The sequence below is a fragment of the Pelodiscus sinensis genome, chromosome 1 (genome assembly GCF_052426305.1).
Source record: "Pelodiscus sinensis isolate ZL-2025 chromosome 1, ASM5242630v1, whole genome shotgun sequence".
Lineage (NCBI taxonomy): Eukaryota > Metazoa > Chordata > Testudines > Trionychidae > Pelodiscus > Pelodiscus sinensis.
The window spans coordinates 290802424-290825722 of NC_143052.1; the positions used below are offsets into that span (position 1 = coordinate 290802424).

At 43.3% G+C, this 23299-nt stretch overlaps 1 protein-coding gene across 8 annotated transcripts in view; it reads right to left on the bottom strand.

The window, feature by feature from the left end:
• ENOX1 (ecto-NOX disulfide-thiol exchanger 1) overlaps positions 1 to 23299 on the bottom strand; it is a 549328-nt gene that overhangs the window by 481959 nt on the left and 44070 nt on the right. For 2 of the 8 annotated variants that reach the window (XM_089775464.1, XM_089775468.1), the window contains exon 1: positions 16131 to 18461. The exons of the other annotated variants lie outside the window; for them this stretch is intronic. The gene's annotated coding sequence lies outside the window, so the exon portion shown is untranslated. Of the gene's footprint in view, positions 1 to 16130; positions 18462 to 23299 lie in introns of those variants that run through there. 8 annotated transcript variants of the gene reach the window in all.

A 23299-nucleotide genomic window follows, 5' to 3' on the forward strand; every position in this document is an offset into this window, starting at 1 on the left:
AAATTGGGGGCACATCAGTTGGAAGTAACGGAGGAGGAGAAGGACCTCGGAGTCCTGGTTGCTCACAGGATGACTATGAGCCGCCATTGTGACATGGCTGTGAAAAAGGCTAATACGGTCTTGGGATACATTAGGCGAGGTATTTCTAGTAGGGATAAGGAGGTTTTAGTGCCATTATACAAGGCATTGGTGAGACCTCATTTGGAATACTGTGTGCAGTTCAGGTATCCCATGTTTAAGAAGGATGAATTCAAACTGGAACAGGTACAAAGAAGCGCCACTAGGATGATCCAAGGAATGGAAAACCTGTCTTATGAAAGGAGACTCAAGGAATTTGGCTTGTTTACCCTAACCAAAAGATGTCTGAGGGGAGATATGATTGCTCTTTTTAAATATATTAGAGGGATAAATGCCAAGGAGGGAGAGGAATTATTTAAGCTCAATACCAATGTGGACACAAGAAGAAATGGATATAAGCTGGCTATTAGGAAGTTTAGACTCGAAATTAGGTGAAAGTTTCTAACCATCAGAGGAGTGAAGTTCTGGAACAGCCCTCCAAGGGAAGTAGTGGAGGCAAAAGATCTATCTGGCTTCAAGATAAAGCTAGATGGGTTTATGAAGGGGATGGTTTGATGAGGTAACATGATCTTGGCAATTAATTGACCTTTCACTATTTGTGGTAAATAGGCCAATGGTGGGAAGATAGGAGTTGCTATAGAGTATTTTTTTCTGGGTGTCTGGCTCATGAGTCTTGCCCATATCTCAGGGTTCAGCTGATCGCCATATTTGGGGTCGGGAAGGAATTTTCCTCCAGGGTAAATTGGCAGAGGTCCTGGAGGTTTTTCGCCTTCCTCTGTAGCATGGGGCATGGGTCACTAGCGGGAGGATTCTCTGCATCTTGGGGTATTTGAACCATCGTTTCAAGGACTTCAATATCTGAGACATAGATAAGAGGATTATTCTAGCAGTGGGTGGGTGAGATTCTGTGGCCTGCATTGTGCAGGGGGTCAGACTAGATGATCAAAATGGTCCATTCTGACCTTAAAGTCTATGAATCTATGAGTCTGAGTTTGGAGCTGGCTGGGGAAACAGGGAGAGGCCCAGACCTTGGGTCTGGGCTCCCCACCCCCAAAGATGGGGTCTGGAGCCTGGGCCGGGGTCGCTGCAAACTGGAAGGCAGAAGGTGGGTGGTAGATGAAGGGGCTTGTGCTGAGGGGAGGAGAAGAAAGGGGAAGGCACAAAGGGACAGGATACAGGAGAGACAATGAGGGCCAAAGTGGAGACAATGAGGAAAAGGACAGGAGGGGAGGTGTCAGTAGGAGGGAGACAGGGTGATGCTGTGAGAGGAGGGGCTAAGGGCATTGGGGGCTAGAGGAGGGAAGGTAGGTGCTGGAAGAAGGTTTGAAAGGAGGGGTGGGCATGAAGAAGGCGGGGATGGAGCAAGTCATGTGTGAGGGCACAGGGGCATAAAGGGAATGGGGGCACAGAGTGGTAAGGGGGTAGACATCGGGGAAAAAGAGGGCAAAGGGGAAGGGTAGTGAGGGAAGGGTGAGGCACCAGGATAGTGCAGGGGTAAGGGAAGGTGCAGGTGCTACGGGATTCTGGGGGTGAAGCAGAAGGGCAGACACCTCCAGGGGAGAGGCAGGGCAGGTGTGTAGAGGGAGGTGTTAGGAGAGGGGATGAGAAGAGGTAGCTCACATGATCAGAGTGCGGCTACTGGAGGAGTGGGCACGGGAGGAGAGAAGGGCTGGTGGAGGGGGGCAGGTTGCAGGAGGGCTGAGGGCAATGAGAAGGGCAGGAGTCAGGACAGCAGGGGAGGGTGAGGAGTTGGGGGCAGAAGGCACCAGGGGAGCTGATGGAGCAGGGGGAGGAGACATGGCAGCAGAGAGAAAAAGTAGAGGTTTATAAGATATTTATTAATAACTTGGGTGCCACAGTGGCACATCCAAACAAGCCACATGAACTCAGTACTGGTGCACAACACAAAATTCATTCTGCTCATGAGAGGAAACTCTTAGGCTGTGTCTACACTGGCGGCTTCTTGTGCAAGAACATCTTGCACAAGGGTTCTTGTGCAAGAAGTCTTGCGCAAGAACACATCCACACTGCCATGTGCGAGCTATGCTTCTGCGCAAGAGCATCCATGGCAGTGTGGACACTCTCTTGTGCAAGAAAGCTCCGATGGCCATTTTAGCCATAGGGGTTTCTTGTGCAAGAAATCCCTGCCGAGCGTCCACACTGCCCTCTTGCACAAGAGCTTACACCTGTTAGAAAAGAGCATAGATTGTGAGCAAGACGCCCTCTCTTACCATGCTGTAAATTTCCTTGCGCTAGGAAGGGCAGTGTGGATGCTCTGCAGGTTCTTGTGCAAGAATAGCTGTACTTGTGGCAAGTGTAGACATAGCCTTAAAAGGAACACTCCCCCCAGCCTCTCTGCCCCTGAGTTAATGTCACACACATTGGGTTAATGCAATTACAGGATAGTTGCATGAGGGGGGTTTGGTGGGGGCCAAACTAATCCCTGCTGGTAGGAGGATGGTGGGAAAAGTCCTTTGAGAGGGTGACATGACACCTTTTACTTCTGGTCATGTGTCCATCTTGCCCCAAGCGTGTTACCTCCAGAGGCCTGGCTAACGAGGGTCAGGGGGCATGGCTAACAGCAGACAGGGGTGTGGCTAATGGGGAACCACCAAAAATTATACAAACCTGCCGCCCATGCGGCCATGGCCAGGCTAGAGCTCCCCAGCCATTGGGGCCAGAGAGCTTCACTGAGGCCAGAACTCCCTGCCATGCCATCCATCCACCCCTTCTCACTGGTGCCCCTTACAGTGCTCCTGCCCTGCCACGAGACCTGCCTCTTCCTGGGCTCTGTGGTCCAGGAATATCTGTGGTCCATGTGGGACCATGGGTGCTGCCAGACCAGGAAGTCCTGGTTAAGGGAGGTATAACCTATACTAATTCTCCTTCTAAATCCCCAGATAGTTAAGTTCTTACCCTTGTCAGTTATAGAGTGGGCATATGTCACTCTGAAATTGTGATTCAGATGGTCCTATAGAGCTGACTGGTACATTATTCTGTAGCCAAGATACTCATGCATGCTGTGTTGTACAGATTATAGCCAAAGCAAAATGCAGGACAATGTAGCACTTTAAAGACTAACAAGATGGTTTATTAGATGATGAGCTTTCGTGGGCCAGACCAAGTGGGTCTGGCCCACGAAAGCTCATCATCTAATAAACCATCTTGTTAGTCTTTAAAATGCTACATTGTCCTGCATTTTGCTTCAGCTACCCCAGACTAACACGGCTACATCTCTATCACTAGATTATAGCCAGTAACTGATCATTACTAGATATCAAGGGGAAATTAATGCATCAAATCTAAGGCTATGTCTACACTACGGGCTTTACAGTGGCACAGCTATACTACTGCATCTGTGCCACTGTCAGGTCCCTGGTGCACCTGCTCCATGCTTGCAGGAGAGAGCTCTCCTACCAGCATAATTAAACCAGCCTCACTGAGCAGCGCTAGCTATGTTGGCAGGAGAGCATCTCCCACCAACATAGCGCTGTCCCCACTAGTGCTTTTATTTGTTAACTTTTGACATAGCCTAAACAGAATGAAGTGCAAGAATCTCCTACAAAACATTTAGGAACATTAACTGAAGCCAAGGAAACAAAGAAATGATTAATGGTACTCAGTTTTGCTAGTAGGTTCTTATCACAATATTTACTCAGCAGCCTGAATATGGATTTGTTTAGTTACAACACTGGGCCATGGAAATGCAGATCAGATGATAAAACAAAAGCCATAAAACACAGGCCTGTACCAGTATCATATTTACTGACACAGCGAACTAGAAATCTTACTTTCAGTACAAGAACCAAAGTAAACAGAACAAACCCAAATATCAGAGTGTCTCTGATTTCACCACAACATCTCTGTGTTTCACTTATGTTTCTAAATCATAGTTCCATGGGTACTCAATACAAACATAGTATGCCAGAGTAACAGGATCTCCATTATTTATTCATATATCCACAAAACTAATGCCAATACTCAGGAAAGTGATAAAGTGGGTAAGTGTCTTATTCCAGTCACTCAAATATGAAGTATCATTTTTAATAAACTTGTATAGTACAGGCTTTATTATCTAGCATTTATGGGGACTAGAGGTTGCCAGTTAATCAAAAGTGACAGTTACTCAAGCTTTACACCAATGGTTCATGAATTTTTCACCATATGCTAGTCACAGTTCAGGATCGGTTAGATAATATTATGCAGAAACATGACACAAACAAACTTTACTGCCTCAAGTATACAAACTTGACTTCTGCAAGCAACAGAAAATGTTGAAAAATGATGCCGGATGGCTATCAGAATCTTTCTGTGTAACTGAAAAAGAAATTGTATTGCCATCTACGACAGATGCCAGTTAACTGAGTTTTCTGGATAAAACAGCTTGTACTACCCTGTTTTCAGGATATTCTTTTACTCTGCACATACCCCCTATCGATGCAGCTTCATAAATCTACACGTACCCCCTTCTAATTGTTGGGGTCTGTCTCCGAACAACCTTATATTAAGAGATGACTCCACACCTTCCCCATACATACTAGAGATTCTTTCCACTGTATGTTTGTACGTTTTTGCCTGACCATGGAACTGTCCGTTCCTACAAGGTCTCTTTGCTGAGAACTAGAGATGTAAGCGACTAGTCACCTGGTCGACTATCCGATAAGCAAATTCCTATCAGTTAGTTGACTAGTGACTCGACTAGTCACTCCCCTGACCTCCCGCCCCCCCCCCCCCCCCGCAGCCTCTATCAGAGAGGGACAGCAAGGGGAGGGCAGGATCCATTGCTGGGGGCAGCTGGCTTAAAAGCCAATTCTACCCAGCACTGTCTACAGGGGGCAGGGGTGCAGAGGGAAACTGACAGCACTTCTGCCTTTAAAATGTACCAGGAGCCCAGGGCTCTTGCTACATTTCAAAAGCAGAAGTGCTGCAGGGAGCCTGGGGTGAACTGGGAACTTAAACAGTTCCTCGCTTGCCCTGCGCTTGCTCCCTGCTTTTGAAATGTACAAGAGTCCCGGAAGGGCTCTTGTACATTTCCAAAGCAAAGTGCCACCAGGAGCACCAGGCCAGCGGGTGACTGCTTGAGTCCACCACTGGCCATGCTCCCAGCAGCACTTCCACCTTTGAAATGTAGCATGAGTCAGCAGGACTCTTATTACATTTCATAGGCAGAGGTGCCCTTATCGACTAATAGAATAGTCGATGCAAATTACATTGACTATTAGATTAGTTGATTAATCTAAATGTAACATCCTTACTGAGAACATTCACTGACTTTGAAGTTCTACAGCTACACCAGTAGGGCTATATGAATACCCTTTTTAAGATGTGTATGAAAGCCCCTTCAAAGATCCTCTGAGAAAGTGAATTCAGAACTGAACGGTTGCCTTCCTCCAAATGGTGCAAGACATTAACTCTATAGTCTGCTTTTTTACTCATTTGGTTCCTAAGACAATATTTCTTAGGATGATTCGATAGATAGATAGATAGATAGATAGATAGATAGATAGATAGATAGATAGATAGATAGATAGATAGATAGATAGATAGATAGATAGATAGATAGATAGATAGATAGATAGATAGATAGATAGATAGATAGATAGATAGATCATACGCCCCATGACCTTTAGCGCTAGAGACTGCAAACAAACAGCTGTATTTGGAATATTTTCTACTATAAACTGATTTTGTGCCAGAAAATTTGGATCCAGATTTTGAAATTCTTCCCTTTACTCAAAGCTGAGATTTTGTTTATACCCATCCCTGCTTTCACTGACAGTTTCACAACATTTCCTTGTAAATTGGCTTGAAAGGAGTGCATGTGAATCTTAAAATAGAACCTTTATTATCTAAATGTAGTAGAGAAATGCTGATGTCAAAAACTGGCAGTCTACAGCTTTCTGATTAAGGGCTTTAGCAATGCGTCTCTCTGGGTTGTCAAGCTTAGAACCTAGAATAACTCTGCCTGTTTACTTCAATGATCTCCTGAGTCCAAACACTTTCCCTCTAACTGCCTCTGTGAATCTTGCTGCATCATCTCTATAGTTAATCTTCTTGGAGAATATTTTATCTATTATTTTGTGCTGAAGAGCTGGATTTTCAAATGGGTCCACTTGAACAGACATTTTCCCCTACGGTTTATCTTCATATTTCACTGCCTTCTCTAGTAACATCATCTTTTTAGGAAAAATTTGATTACATTGGTTATTGGCACTTTCCTCTCATAAATCAATTTGTTTCCTCCTCATCTTCTCAAGTGATGTAGAAAAAGGGTTATATAAAAGGCAAAATTTTGTATGTTTTAATGAAAGGCTGAGTAGGCACTAACTGCTAATGGAACAGATACTGTACCTAGAACTGCTGTGGATAATTCCTGTGACAATCATGCCAAAACAGGTAAGAACAGGAAGTGAGTGTACCACAGAACAGAGAGGAACTTGTGCACCTTGTTTACAGCATTTTAGCTACAAGGAACAAAGCAAAGAAATAAGTCACTGTGCTTGGCAAACTCAAATGCTTAACTATGAAAAGTGTTTCTAGTGGAACAAGAGAAAAATACATACACAGCAAAACATTAAATAAAGGTGTTTTGTTAGCAAAGGGTAAACAGGTGCAACATTCCACTAGAAATGATAGGTTGTCTTCTTTCCCTTGTCATTGAGAATTGCCCTGTGAGTGAAAAAAATCTTCTCATTTTTGAAAGGAGTAAAACTTGGATTCTGAAATCTCTTCTCAGCTATTTGGTGTTTAAGAGAGGCTCTAGCAGAAATAACAGAAAGACTGACTCAGACCTCTTAACGTATTTTTTATCAAGGCTATGTCTACATTACAAGGTTAACTGTTTTTGCGCAAAAACTGGCGGAGCGTCCACACCTCAAGTGCATTTTTGTGCAAGAAAATAGACAGAACAGAGGGCTTTTGCTAGTAGTTATTCCTCTCCCCACAAGGAATAACTCCTTTTTGCGCTACAGCTTTTGCACAAAAAGGCAGGTGTGGATGCTCCAGAGGGGCTTTTGAGCAAGAAACCTCTATCAGAAAAAGCACAGGTGCTCTGATGGCCATTCTGTGAATGGCCATCAGAGCTTTCTTGCGAAAGAGTGTCCATGCAGCATGGATACTCTCTTGCACAAAAGCACATCGCTTTTGCGATGCACTTTGAGGTCTGGATGCACTTTTACGCAAGAAGTTTTTGCGCAAGAACTCTTCTGCAAAAGGCTTCTTGCACAAAAACTCTGTAGTGTAGACATAGTAGGAACAGAGAAAGACTAAAATAAATCTACATAGATTAATACTCTATACAACACTGTAAGGAATGTGTGGCCAAATAGAAACTGCTTTATTTGGACTATGACCTACCTGTGGCCATTGTTTCTTTTTTCCAGGGAGAACAGCCTACTTTGTTCTAGATGAATGTCATTCTAAGTCTCAATATTTATGGAGGAATCATTTATAGAGATATATGAGAGCTATTTGAAGAGCTTGTGAGTTTTGCACTTAATGCAACCCTCCATTTCTTTTTGGGGATCCTCAATCCCTTGGTTTTGTCCAATGCATATTTTTCCCTACTTGGGATCGTCCCCATTTTTATTTTTAAGAAGAGAAAGTCTCCCTTGACAAAAAATATGTATTCTTCTGCTAGAACAGCAGCCTAAGGTATCATTCACCAGAGCAGAAAATTATGCTTGTGTTTTACATGCACATCTTTGTGGGCAGCACTGAAACTGTACAGGCTGCTCAGGTGGCTTAGTTTGCTATCTCATGTGCATTCACAGCTGGAGAAACACATGTATGCTTCAGCCTACCAGAGCACATCTAAAAATAAATGGCAAAAAATATCCATGCCATTAAGATTGCAAGAAATCCATAGTGGATTCCTCATGGCTTGTATAGTTGCATTTGCACCCATTTGTTGTTCATTTTATACACAGTGGGAGGGCAGAAGGGTGGACTATGTACCTAACTTCCAATCTGGAATCAACACGATATGGTTCCCAAAACAGCCTAGTATAGCTCACTTTTTCTTCCACGTCCCAGGCCTACTTCTTGCTGGCCTTCCTTAAAAATGTTTGAGAGGGAGAGAGAATTTGATCTGCTATTTGTCTCAGAAACCAAGGCATCATGTCTAGAGGAATGCTCTTTTCTCCAATACTTCTGTATAATGAATTACCAGGCACAGCAGCTGACAAGAGCAAATAGGTTCATTTTCAGGCTCCCCCTCTCCACTTACTTTATGATACACTGGTACTAACCCCAAACAGGAAATTCAGCACATCTCAACTCAGGGCAAACGGAGATTAGCAATATTAGAAAATAAAGCACTTTCGGGCACATTGCCTGTGAAAGAGAACTGACTGTTCTTGTTGTTGATTTTTCCATAAAAGCATAGATGTGGGGCGGGGGAGGTAACTTAAAAGTACAAATCACACAGGAACTCTCTGCCATTCACTTACAAACTGTCAACTTAAGTACCAAATGATTCAGACCAGTGATGTACTTCTAATTGGCACAAATAATCAGATCTCTTTCTTGAGGAAAAGGTGTTCAGCATAACTAGACAAAATAAAAATAAACAAACACAGAGACACTTTTGCTTTGGATTCTTTCATCAGTTTTTATTAGTTCCAAGTCTTTATTATTGTCACTTTTATAGGGCTATTATTATCCAAAGTCTATTTACTTCAAATATCACCATCTGCAGTGTATAATATAGAAATTTAGTTGCTATTACAAATAATATATGAAATAGGAAGATTGTAAGTTGTTTTTGTAGACTGGCTCGCATTTGTAATGTTGACTGCAAGCAAAGTAACAGACTATATTAATGAGTTTAAAAATAAGCAAACTGTAGCAAAGAGAATATGCATAGTGATATTTTAAGAAAGTATCTTCGAAAGGTCACGGTCATGTTGTCAAATTCCAACCCTTTATAAATATGTAGAAATTACTCTTTTAAACAGTGTTTATTAACCATAGGGAAAAAGCTACAGTGAGTCAGGGTGGTCCTTCTAGGAACAATTAAACTAAAACCTTATTTATAGTGACCTTTCAAGTTTACATTATAGCTAATGATCAAATGTACAGTCACCCCATGGACATGAATAATCAACTTTATTTCCTATTCTAATTGAAAAATGGAGCTGTTAATGTCAAGAAACATTAAAAGGAAGCTGCTGTACTGATTTTGCTCAGCATATCTATCTGAAAGTTCTCTTGAGGAGAAGCACTATTCACTATGGACAAATTAACATTTGAAAATCAAATTGTGTGATCAAAATTGGTAATTCAAAGCATACTACTGATGACCATGATCCTGCTTACAGTCTGTTGCACAGACAGTAGCTCATATATGAAAAAAATAAATCAGTATCTCAAAAATATTTTTTCACAGTGCCTTCTATCACAAATAATCCCAGAAAATTTTACTTTCCCCTTATGGCCACATACATGCACAATGGAAGTTTCTTGTAACCAACTCTGATACAAAGAATGAAAGTCTAAATATCTGCAGTGGCATAAATAATTTGTATTTTGCATATTGTTCAATTTTCACTAGACAAAGACTCACTCCTACATACAAGAACCATTTTCTATCCTATTAGTGGCACATATATGGCTGCCAGTACCATGGTATCTTGGCATCTCATAGTCTTTAATGCATTTATCCTTACAACAGCCTGGTGAGATAGGGCTGTACAAGTGAGAAACCGTGGTAAAGAGACTTATTTGCTCAAGGTTACAAGTCTATGGCAGAACAGGCCCTATGTGAATGGCCTAACCACTGGATCTGGTTCATTTCAACCACCACTGAAATGTAGCTATCTCTGAAGCAAATGTGGCTGCTTGTTTAGCAGTACAAAACAATAACAGTTAAGGAGAACAAAAATAAGGATACAGGAGCCAACCGAAATCATGCAAGAAATGTAGGCATCCAAATCTGCCAGCAAATACTCAAATTAACATTTGCCCACAGAACTTTAGATAATATTACTTCTGTTGTGAAAAAGTATCAAGGGAACATTAACAGCCATAAGTAATCAGGATCTAATATGTATGGTTCAAACAAAAAGATAGACAGTCTGATCTTTATCTCACAACAGTTTTACAGAGAGGTAACTTAATTGTCTTCTATGGAGTTACTAATAGTTTGCCCTAATGAGAGCTCAGAATCACACCCACAGCCTCCAACAGCAGTGGCCTTGATACATCACTAACTTAAAGGAAGTACTATCGATTGAATGACCAACACCAGTACAAAAAAAACCTTCTACAATTTATACATCCTAACAGCCAATTTAGGAATTTCAATTGCTGGTTTTATGCTCTGTATACTCTACTCTATGAAAAAAGTCTCTGTGGAGTTGGGGCCATTCCCAAAGTGCAAACAAGAGATATTCTCACACCATTGAAATACATGCATAAATTCTGAAGACTCTTACACAGACATCATGAGTTTTTAGAAAACTAGTTTTGAAAGATAAAATATTAAACCATTTCTATGGGGAATAAGAACACTGGAGATTATTTACTTTGCTTTAATTACTTAGGCACACTGCTAGATTAGTTTTTGTATGCTACAAGATTTTCATACCAAGATTTTGCAAATGCAAAGAAGCAAGTTTCTGATTTGAATATTTAAGGTTTGCCATGTTCTGTATTATGTTGTCCTGAGCTGTGTTTTCTGCCAGTCTAATATGCAATCAGGTTATATTTCCACTATATTTTTATTATAGTTGTACAACTCTAACCTCAATTTCTACCTAGGTTTTTCTCTTGCTTCTCCTGAATTTGCTTAGATGTATATTGTCAAGGGTCCATTGAGACACCAATTTTAAATGCAAGATCAGAATCAGCCTACACACCAGCTTTTCACTCAGACTTTCATTCTAGGTCATGTTAGGTCACCCTTTCTACTCTTCTGCAACATTTTACCTTGACAGGAAACTAATGATAACACAGTTTCTAATGGATTCTAAATTATAAATACAAACTAACATTTGTTAAAGGTTTCCCTAAAGGCTTTATGAAGTGTTTAATAGATCCTAATGTTTATGAATCACGTTAATGCACAACATTAATAGATCTGCAGTTTTAGACTTCTCATTAAACAAAGCATAAAGAACACAGTGCTATTTAAAGGCAAATTCTTTTGCTATTTTGACACTAATGAGAGATGTGCAAGACCAGAGCAAAAGACTTTAATTGAATGACAACAGGTACAGTCTTTTCCTTGACACTTTCTTCTACAGTCTATTTCAAGAGATGTAATTTAGAAGAGGGAATTAGAAACACTACTTCCTTCAGGAAATGTGGCTATTTACTAAGTACAAACAACAACTATTTATCCATGAAAGGAAACTCCAGCTGACAATGGAATAATAACCTGAAAGCTTCCATGTGACCGGGCAGACAAGCCCCGCGCTCTGGTGGACAGCCGTGGAGAACTGCGCCAGCCAGGATGTGCTGGCACAGGTGTCCCGGGCTGCTGGGGCAAGGGGGGGATGAGCCCCGTATGTCGGCAGACAGCCGGGGAGGCTGGGTCGGCAGGAGGGCGCAGGCGTGGGCCTTCCAGGCGGCCTAGGAACCCCACGAGGGGAAGAATGGTGGAAGGGGAAGGAGTCAGGCACAGCACAGGATGCCCGATGGCCACGTCAGCGGTGCACCGTAACCTTTAAAAATGGTGGCCTCCATGTCCAGGGGGAGGCAGTGAGTCTTCGTGGCGATGGCTCCCAGGAGTGCAGGGGAGCCGATCGTGAAGGCTCATGGGTAAACCAGAGCGACAGAGCTTTGGAACCGGCAGCGGGGAAGACACCTCAACAGACCGTGACCCCCGTCGACCCCAGAACTGCGAGCTTGAGCCAGGATCAGGAAGACTTGCAGGGGAGTGGAGTGAAAGGACCAAGAACCCATTGTGGGGGTAACAGGAACCGTCGATGGGGTAGGAAGTGGCTCGGAGCAGGGCGTTAGGCCAGCAGGTTGGCGTGTTACAGGACACGGGTTGGCATCCCAACCAATAGGGAGAGGAGAGCATCATAATCCCTCCCCAGGGCTCAGGGCCCAGGTCCCCCTACCCCAACATAATCCCCGAGAGCAAAAGGCCCTCTCTTCGGGTGCGGTACAACGGGTACAACTGATACCGTGAGAACCCCAAACGAAAGGGGTAGGGACTCTCTCCACTGCGGGGAGGGCTACAGAAAAGAGGGGCACCCTCTGGACATGAGGGGGGGTCCCCTACATTCCAAAACTAATAAGTGTTTGGGGCTTAGTTTGTAAGCCCTGGAGCACTGACTGCTATTTTGTTCACTCATTGTACAACATGCAGCACAATGGGGTCTTGGTCCATGAGCAACACTCCAAGGCAGTACTGTAGGGTGAACCTCAGTTGTCCAGAACCCTTGGGATTGGACCGGTGCCAAACCAGAGAATTTGCTGGCCCACGAGAGGGTAATGCCACTAGACAACATTGACAACACTTCCACTGCTTACTGGGATCTTAGAAAACATGTAGGGGTAAATTAGAGCTAAATAACAGTGCAGAACACTAAGAGCCAGGACTGGTGACTGTAAACAAACTTTATGGGGCTATGGGAAACTTGGCCACACTCATGAAAACTGGACATCTGGCTAACCAAAATCATGCCGGATCACAGATGTTTCCAGATCAGAGAGCACCAGATTAGATACATTCAATCTATAATGTAAATAAATCCCTAGAGAAGAGTAAATAAGCAATCTATAAAAATGAAAGTGTGCTGCACCACATATTGTTTTGAAGAATTACAGAAGATAACAAAAATACAGTTATTAATAGCCAATGAAAAACTAAAATGTGCAGGCTAGGGATGTTAGCAAGTAGTCACCTACTCAACTGCCTGATTAGCATATTCTCCCCCCACCCTTGCTATCTCTGTAAGAGAGGTAGTAAAGGGGAGTGGGAAACAGGAGCCAGTTCTGGGGGGAGCCAGCTTAAAAGTCAATTTCCCCCCAGCACCATGTCCAGGGTGCTGCCTGACCCCCACTTGCTGTCTCTATCAGAGGCAGCAGGAGGGGATGGGGGAAGCTGCTCAAGCAGCAGCCCATGTCTGCAGAAGTCCCAGCAGGGAGCTGGGCCCTCCCCATGGTCAGGGGCTGCTTCTGTAATCTCCACCAGGTGGATTTGACCTGGGACCTCTGAAGTAGATTATAGGATCCTCTACCCTCTGAGCTAAAAGCCCGCTGGCTCCCAGCCCATGCTGTAGAGGTCTTTTGATCTTAACTGTTTCTGTGGTCTAGGTACCACTTGCATTGCTCAGTAACCACACTAGGTGCGTGGGTTACACTGCCACCATGCAGGCCCTGTTCACAGCAGCCAGGACTGGCAGTGCTCCAGGGCTGCTCCAGTGACAGCTCCTGGCTGCAGATAGCTCTGGATGCTGTGAACAGGGGCTGCTAGACTCGGCGTGAGCCAGGACCAAGCAATCCCAGCTTGCGCTAGTCCAAGATGCTGCTCTTACTACATTTAAAATGCAGAGTCGCAGTGCGGGTGGCTCCTGGAGCTGGTGCGAATTGGGACTGCTCAATCATGGCTCCAGAAGCTATTCCCGTTGCAGCTCTGCAGCGCGGCCCCTTACCGACTAAGCGTGTAGTTGATACTAATCGTATTAGCTACATGATTAGCCAGATAACAGCAATTTTACATCCTTCGTGCTGGCAAATGAGATATTATAACTGTTCCAACTGGGTTAGGAATAGTCTGAGAGTAATGGAAAGGAATGCAGATGCTGCTTTGGACACCAGTAGCAATTCCAGCCACAGACTTTCCTGCTACTCTCCTGCACTGAGGCAAGAGTAGGCCTGGTTCCAAGCAGCAGACAGAAATACAGGCTCTGTTACTGTTTGCAGCTTCTCAAACTTCTTCCTTTGCACGGTAATACTTAAAACAGCCCCGGAATATATACAGTCTGACTGACTCTGAGAGCGATTTGCTTCCTGCACTCCACGGTTAATTTTGCAACTACTGCATTCAAATGGGTGGCTGACTCCCAATGTATCCTTTCACAGTACCAAGTAGCTGCACAATGGTATGGCAGGAGAGAGCAAAGAGCAATCCTAGACAAGTGGAATACCAGAGGAAACAGAGTTACAGTTACCTGAAGCAAGAGGAAATGGACAAATGAATGAGGATTTCAACAGAGAAGCTGTGGTGCAATGAGTAATGTTGTGAAGGTGGCAAAATTTGAAGGACTAATGAGATATATGGAATGAGCCAGTTTACTGTCAAGGCCGAGACAGACAGGAGAAGCAGATGGAAGCTCTGCGTCAAGGAAGGAGGTTAAAGAGATGTTTAAGGGTGTTTTTTCTCAGCAACACACTTGGAGGTATTAAATAGACAGCAGATGAAGCAAAGGTATAAATTTAGATGGCTAAGCAAGTAGAGCAGGAACAATATCAAGTCTCGGAGAAGTAGCTGTGTTAGTCTGTAACTTTAAAAACAATGAGTAGTCCTGTGGAACTTTAGCAACTAACAAGCTCACAATACTGCATATATTTTTGTCAATCTCTAAGGCCTCATCAGTACTACACTGCAAGGTCGAAGAAAGAGACACAGTTCCAGCTACATAAATTACATAGTTGGAGTCAATGTATCTTACATCACATTTCTGCACCATCCACACAGCGGGAGCCGGCGGGAGCAAACACTCCCATCAGCTTCTCTTATTCCTCGTGAGGAACTGGAGTACCGATGCCAACGAGAGCACCCTGGGAGTTTGATCTAGGTCTACACTATACCCACTAAATTGAACCCTGGAAGATTGACTACGGCAGTGTCGATCTTCTGCATAGTGCAGATGTGCCCCTAGGTACCACAGCACTACATGTTTTTAAGATATCAAGATACACAAATCTATAAGTATCAGTGTGAAAGCAATGCTTAAGGATAAAGGTAACACATTTTGCTACAATTATGTTAGGCATCCAAGTTTGAACATTTCAGCCTCAGTACTTGGCATGGCATGCTCCCCAGATGTCTCAAGAAAATATTTTATCTAATACCATCCTAACCTATTCTAGCCAATTTGATGATGCTTTAACAGAATGACCCCCTTTTCACACTGGAGACTCGATAATAGAATTCCAGACTTTGGGTTGACCATATATGAGCATATAGCATACATGATTTGAACAGAATCCAGCTACTAGTTACTGCATACACATAGCGGTCCAGCACTGCTAAACCAAACAACAGTGTTGAAAGACATTAGCTCAAGGAGTCCATCTAAAGATCCCATCCACCAGTGGAACAGGAGAAATCATCACAAGACAACACTACACTTCTGGTGAGATGAAGCTAAAGGATGGCACTTCATTCTTCCTGTCAATGTTGTAGTTATGTGAATGCCTGTGGGAGAGCACACAATAGTACAGCAGATCACTGCTCCTTTTTACTTGCTTTTCTACAAGGCTGTGCAAAATACGGAGGGTACATCTAGACTACACAGCTCCGTCGACGGAGCCATGTAAAATAGTTTACTCGGCATAGTCAGTGAAGCGGGGATTTAAATAATCCCCACTTCATTAAAATAAAAATTGCCGCCACACTGTGCCGACGATCAGCTGATCAGCTAGATTGTACCCTGATTTTAGAAAGCAGGAGATTTGAATCCCATTCACTAGATTTTTTTTTGTTTTTGCTCACAAAACATTGCACAATTATACAATATTAAGTGTCACTGAATTCTATAAAAATCTAGGGTACTCATAACTTCCAAATGAGATCTCTCATAAAGGGTTTTCCCTCAAATTACACATATTCCATCTCAGTTCATTTTGCATTTTTAATAAACCAGGCAAAAGACTGTCTTCTAGTGTACATTTGTCTAAAAAAAAATAAATATGTAAACTTTTTATTGGAGGACAATAAACGGCTGCAGGTTTCTGTAGAATAATATCACCTAACTGCTTATACTACATACCACTTTGCATCATTAAATCACAAGTGCTATATGAAGGAGGTCAAAAGGTCTCTTACTTTTAGAGAGAAGAAAACTGAGGCACAGAGAGGTGAAGGGACTCACCCAAGGTTACCAGCAGCCAGTAACAGTTAAGCACAGAACCCAGGTCTCCTGAGTCCTTGTCTAGTGTTGAGAAATGTCTTTCTGGGATATCTCCTCACACCACTGCAGTATCTGTATATTCAAAATCACAATATACTATTTGTAATACATATCTGCTCCAAATGTAATAGAAACGTATCTGCCTTGCATAAATCATACGTGACAGCACATTAGGTCTTTTAAATAACATTGTGAACACCAGGAAAGAACCCATTTTTCATGTTGTTATTAATACGATCCAAGTTACATTACCTATCCTCCTACTGATTCCATTCGATCAGATGCATCACAAGCACATGCAAGATTTTTCAGCCACGAAGGGTAGCACATTTCCTAAGCAATGGAAAGACCTACCACTCAGATCTTTGCTGACACTGGTGACTTATGCAGACCAAAGGAAAGACAAAACAGTAGCTCACTTCTGTTTCATGGAGACTTCTTACAACACCCTTCCCACAGTTGCTAAAAACCTCATGGGCAAAAGCCCACAGAAGCATCCAATCTTTGGCATTGCTCTTGCCCGTGAGGTCTCCACCTTGTTCATTTCAATGAGAGAGTAAATCTGTAAAGGTAACAATTTAAAATGTCAACAGAGTTCACCGCTCATTGTTGTTCATTTTTGCTACTGTGCTTATCCTGCAAATCCTATCTGCCTTCCACACTTCTCTTGGGGCCAAAAAGCCTGAACATCTTCCTGCTCAACTACAAAAACCACCTGTTTTTCTCACTCAAAAGTAGGATGCGTTATCAGCTCCCAAATTCTTTGGCATGTCCCAACTTGCAGGACAGTGTAAAATAATGGATGTACAGTACTATGAAAATAAAGTCCACGGAGATTAGTGTATGGACTGTATTATTACATATTCAATTTAAACTACAACCCTGTATTTTTAAATATAAATTAGACAGAATTTCCAGCCTGCCAGATCAGAGTGGTACAGCATCCAGGAACTGTTTTGCACAGCAATGATACAATGTGTTGCTGAGCCTTGGTGAGGAGTTACAAGGGCTTTTATTTACTCTGTCATAAATGCTGAGTGAAATTGTGTGCCGCTGAATGGAAATGGGTCTGAGTGATCAAAGATATGAGTCTTTCTTGTGGGCCTGAAAGCAGTCATTCCAGTATCCTGTGGGAGCGAGTGCTGTATGCAGGTGCCAGCAGCCAGGAAAGCACTATCGCCAACAAACTCAAGTTTTAACCTCAAGGTAGGTAGTTTCATTGTTCCTGAGGAACACAGATGTTGAAGGATGAGGTCCTGGAGGCTGGCTTCAGCTTAGTAGGCATTTCCCTTACCTTGCGGCACAAGAGAGGATGCAATTATGGTCACACTGTCTAGTCCTATATGGAAGGAGTCTAACTTTTCCTTTTTCTAGGCATTTACTGTGTCTTGTCCTGAAAGACCTAGAACATGCTTCTCTCCTACTTAAGTTAATGTGTTCTTGGACAACTCATAAGGTCAGGCACATTTCACCAGGGACTGAGGATGCTCATATGAGGATCATTCAAAATCAGGTCCTATAGGGCACAACTTGTTGGAAACCCTTTTCCTTTTGGAATGAAGAGCTAACTTGTGGCCAAACTAACCTAGTATCATTTTGGAAAAAAAAATAATCCAAGCTTTTTGGAATAAACTGGATGAAGAAAATAAGTGAAAGCTTTATGTTGTAAATGATGACTGTCTGCCTGGAGAGTTTGATCAAAAGGATACTTGTGGTAACTGAATCAATATTTCACAGAGCTGTTTATAAAATTTCACACATTTCCATTTCACATTTATCCATATTTTCACCTGGGTTAAAGTTTTAATGGCCTCCAGAATTTACGTCTCAAATTGGCAAATAACTTCTTTGTCACTCTTATTCATTCTCAGTTATTCCCCCTTCTTCAAATAGTCCAGAATATCCTTCTAGATGTATATGACAATGTATATGAATCCATGTAAAGATACTGAAATGGCTCCGATGCTTCTCCCTCCCCAGGAAAGTCTCTCCAGCAGCAGTGTATTTTGTGGAGACTGTATTTCCAGCTTTCTTAGAGGGAATTGAGTTAATGAACTGAATTAACATCTTCGACATAGTTGAAATTAACCCCCACACAGAGCCCTACATGCCACACAAGCCCTACTTAAGCCCTTACCGTGCAATTTAAGTGGTGCTAAGGACCTTGGAGGAGCCCTCTGCATTCAGCTGAACTTCATCTTATTATCATAGCAACAAGGCCTGGATCTGTACTCAAGAAATATTGTGTCAATAGTAATTAACTCTCAAGTATTTTCTCTTTCCTGTCCCACTATAGTTTTTTTTAATTTAGAAAATACTTTTCCTGGAATAGTTTATTAATCCCTTTTAATTTACTAATTTAACTTAATAATTTTGCCTGAAATTCTCCATATTTTATTCTTTCTCCCTTTTATATATTTAGCTTCCTTGTTTAATTTGTCAACTAACCTCTTCACGTAGGATTAAATAATCTTCATTGTGTTGCAACAGAGTTCAATGCAACTGAATGGAGAGAAGAGACAAAGGTGGTTCTAAATCACTTTTTCCATTCCCACTACTCAATTCTGAAGCTGATCCAGCCTCCAGTGCAAGCTGGAATGGCTTGAGGGCTGCTCTAACTAGTGCCAGTTTATAATAGGCCTTAAGGTCCATTACATGCTAGCAAGGCTCACAAGTGCTGAGTGTGCTCCCGCTTTGCCACATATTCTATTCTGTGTAGGTTTTTGTACCATGCTCATCAATACAGTATTAGCCACCTTACAGTATCATATTAAAAAACTCAACTGATCTATATCATATGTTTGCTTTCTAATCCTCCCTCCAGGAGAGGAAGAGTGTTTTGTCTTAGTTGAAATTTGTTAAAAATATACATAGAGCCCATTATACTGGTGGGGATAATGGGAGGAAAAGACTGGGACAGGAGAGGCTGACGTACAGCCAATATCACCAGCTTTACATCAGCTCCCTATTCATGACTCATTATAAAACAGTCCATTTCATTAGGGATGTTAAGATGTGATTAACTGGCTAATTGAGTAGTCGATAGAATTTTTATCAACTACTCGATTAGTCAATAAAGGAAGACAGCCCAGCTTAGTCCCGGCTCGCGTCAAGTCCGGGACCTATCCCCACTGCGCCTCTGCATTTTAAATGTAGTAAGAACCGGACTGCCTGCCTAATTCCTTAAAACTTGCATAGCAGCCATTATGATTCAAGTCAAGGAAGAACTGTTGCCACCTTCTATCACTCATCAATGTAACGCCCCTCTCCACCTGGCTACCTTCTTTCATGCCAATCTGCTTACAGGTTTTGATGGATAGGTCTGGGTTCTTCTGGATCCCGCCACCCACTCAACTTTATTTTTTCCGATGGATTTATTTGGCGGTGCCTCCACCTCCCTCACTCCTTCCTGGCAGGGTCACCAGGGCAGCTTGGGAGGAAAATTCTAACCCAGGGTAATCCCCACGTACTTGCCAGATAGTTGGAGACTCTCAGAAAATAACACATACACTATATTAAACACAATTATATTAAACAGGAGACAAATATAACATAACAGGGTAAAACACTATTTTTAGGTTCACTGGTATCCAGCAACTGTAAGATGAGTGTCCCCTTGGTACGTGTATTTTGTTGGGGCCCTTGATAATTTATGACCCCAAAATTCTTCTCTGCGGTGGTTTAGCAGTGGAGCTGACTTGGTCCAGTACAGTCCAAAGGACTCATGAGCGGGAGAAGGCAGTAAATCCCTCCACAGGTTTAATGCGCAGCAGGTAACAAAATCCCCAAACAAATTCCCTGACTTACTAACTAAAAGATAGTGCACTCACACACTCCATGAATGAGCCTCAGGTTCAGAGATGACTCAGTCACTGGAGAGGGCTGATCTCTTCTGGCAGGGATCCTCTTCAGGCAGGAATCAGGCTGCTTTGGTCCCAGAATTTCCCCTCACCACAAAGGGGTTAAAGGCTCAAGGTGCAGGTTACACAAATGCACTAAAATTCAAACTGTAATCTCCTACCCCAGCATTCAGACACACACACAGCAGGCAGCAGCCCTGAACTAGCAGACAGAGCAGAGCTGACCATGTGGTGACTGGTCTCACCCAGGGAGCCAGACTGCCAACTCAGCCTGGCTGGGGAAGCCTCCCAGCAAACTCTACAAACTAGGAATCAACAGTGGAGAAATAAAACCCAGCTGAGGGATCCTGCCTTCAGGTCCCTAGAGGCTAGTTCTCAGGGGGAAACCCTGCATGCAGGCCTGGGGCTTACTAGCTCCCATACAGCCAGTCCTCCCCTTGCCCTGGCTGGCTCTAGACTCCTTAAACAAAGACTTCTCCACCTCCTGAACTCCCTGGGAGGGGCATCTCACTCCCTATGGGTTGCCGGGCAGACTCTGTCCCTGGTAGGGAGGGGGAGCCAAGGCAAACTCAGTGTGCCTCTCCCAGAGCTGCCAACAGACAGCCCCAGGAATCCAGGTAATCTCCTTGGGGATTATATCAGCTATTCCAAAGTGGACAGATAATATAAAGGCTAAATTATGGGAAGGACTTCTTCCTGCCACTGCAGTATTTGCCTCCCCTATAAACTCACTTGATTTCTTATTTGATTTATTTTCTTCAAATCCAGATGTAAGTACAAAACAAAGAGCTACTCACATAATGTCCCATTCTTATACACCTCTTATGCCTTTAGCTTAATTTGTCCCATGCAAAATGTTACAGGCAGTCCCCAGGTTACGTACAAGATAGGGACTGTAGGTTTGTTCTTAAGTTGAATCTGTATGTAAGTCGGAACTGGCGTCCAGATTCAGCCGCTGCTGAAACTGACCAGTGGCTGACTACAGGAAGCCCGAGGCAGAGTTGCTCTGCCCCGGGCTTCCTGGAATCAGCCGCTGATCAGTTTCAACAACGGCTAAATCTGGACGCCTGGGATGGAGCAGCTGGGGTGCTGCCGGGTTGGTCCCCGAAGTGCAGCGCTGCGGGGACCAACGCGGCAGCACCCCAGCTGCTCTACCCCAGGCGTCCCCAAGTCAACTGCTGCTGAAACTGATCAGCGGCTGATTCCAGGAAGCCCGGGGCAGAGCAACTCTGCTTCGGGCTTCCTGTAGTCAGCCGCTGGTCAGTTTCAGCAGCGGCTGACTTGGGGATGCCTGGGGCAGAGCAGCTGGGGTGCTGCTGGGTTGGTCCAGTAGCACCGCTCCTCGGCGCTACTGGACCAACCCAGCAGCACCCCAGCTGCTCTGCCCCAGGCGTCCTGATTCAGCCGCTGCTGAAACTGACCAGCAGCGGCTGAATCAGGACGCCTGGGGCAGAGCAGCTGGGGTGCTGCCGGGTTGGTCCAGTAGCGCCAAGAGTGGTGCTGTGGGACCAACCGACAGCGCCCCAGCTGCTCTACCACAGGCGTCCCGAGAAAAGCCTGGTCTTCTGGCGGGCGGTGAAAAGCCTGGCGGGCGATGAAACGAGGAGTAACGGTAGTTCGGACTAGGAAGCCTAGTCCGAACTACCTAGTCCGTGCCGTATGTAGCCACGCGGCATGGAGTCCATACTAGCAGACATTTAAAAATGGCGGCGCCCGGCTTTATGCAAATGAAGCCCGGGAAATTCAAATCCCGGGCTTCATTTGCAACTCCGGTTGCCTACATTACCACCCTAGTTCGAACTAGGGTGGTAGTGTAGACATACCCTCAGTCTATAAGGTGCCCCAGGACTTCTCATTGTACATACAATAGAGTAGTTTGCAGCATCTTCCACAATGAACAGCAAACAGCATGAACACAACAGTTGGCACATTGATAGAATGTCTTCCAGGGTTGCTATTGCTGGAGGTTGGTGGTGGTTGTTTGGGTTTTTTGTTTGTTTGTTTTTTGGAGGAGGGGTTTTTTGTTAGTTTTTTTATGCCAACTGACAAAGTACAGTTAGTGTTTCTAAATCTGAGTGCACCACAGAAATTCAGAATTATCCTTTACATTTTTATTCATACAAGCATAAGGTAGGGAATATAGTACATGTACTTCATAACATATAAAGCATTTCAGTATATACTGCACATACGTACCAAAAATAGATATTGTTTTGCAGAGAATAGCACTGTGAAAATCTACTACTTCTGCATTATATCTGTGCACATCCATTTAAAAGATGCCAAACTCATTCTCAAACCTCAGAAAATAGGTGTGAAATAGAAAACGAGCCCCCTACTTTTAACACCTTTTCAAATAAATTCACCTCCAGCTATCTGACAGATTCCCAACTATTAAATACTTAAAAGCTAATAAAAGCAGCAAAGAGACAAGAGAATTCAGTGTCTACAATTTCATACACTATTAATTTGAAAAATTCTTACCCAGATTAATTCTCATTAGTTGCGAACTTGGCAGGCCTTTCTGACACCTAGCAGTTTAATATTTGTTCAAGGACCTTGCAAGAACAAGCCTATATCCTAAAATCAGATTTTTGTCTCCCTACAGTTGAAGACCAGACAGTATTCTTTTTAACTCTACCTTGCCATTCCCATTTTAACAACCCAGTCTTACGCATGTGTATATATGTAGGTCTTCTTCCTTCACTGTCACAGTGTATTGAATGTATTGTAGCTTGAGCCCAGGTCACTAAACAGGAACAGTGTACATTACTAACATAAATTAGATTTTAGTGCACAAGGGCATGCATGCAGAGAGAAAGACAGCACACACTTAATTGGCTGTGTAAATCTACGGAAGTTGTCCAGTTTAACTTTTTGCCTCATGTAATATATTTTTCCTAATATAAAGAATGGGAGGCTTCCTAGTCAGACTAATTTTTTTTTCCTTCTCACTGACTTTGCTATGTATTAAGAGGAAGAACAAGGGGCAAGGTAAACATGACAGCAGTCTAAATCAGGGATGGGCAAAAGGCCCTCAGCAAGCTGGATCTGACCTATCAAGAGGATTGATCTGGCCCGTGAAAGCCCTGCTGCTCCTCTGCCTCCAGGCCAATCAGGACCTAGGAACGGGGAGCACGCAGAGCTTAGGGTATGTCTACACTACAGCATTATTTCGAAATATCTTATTTCAAAATAGTTAATTCGAAATAGCTTATTTTGAAATAACGTGTCTATACACAAAATGCATTTCGAAATAACGTTTTGCTA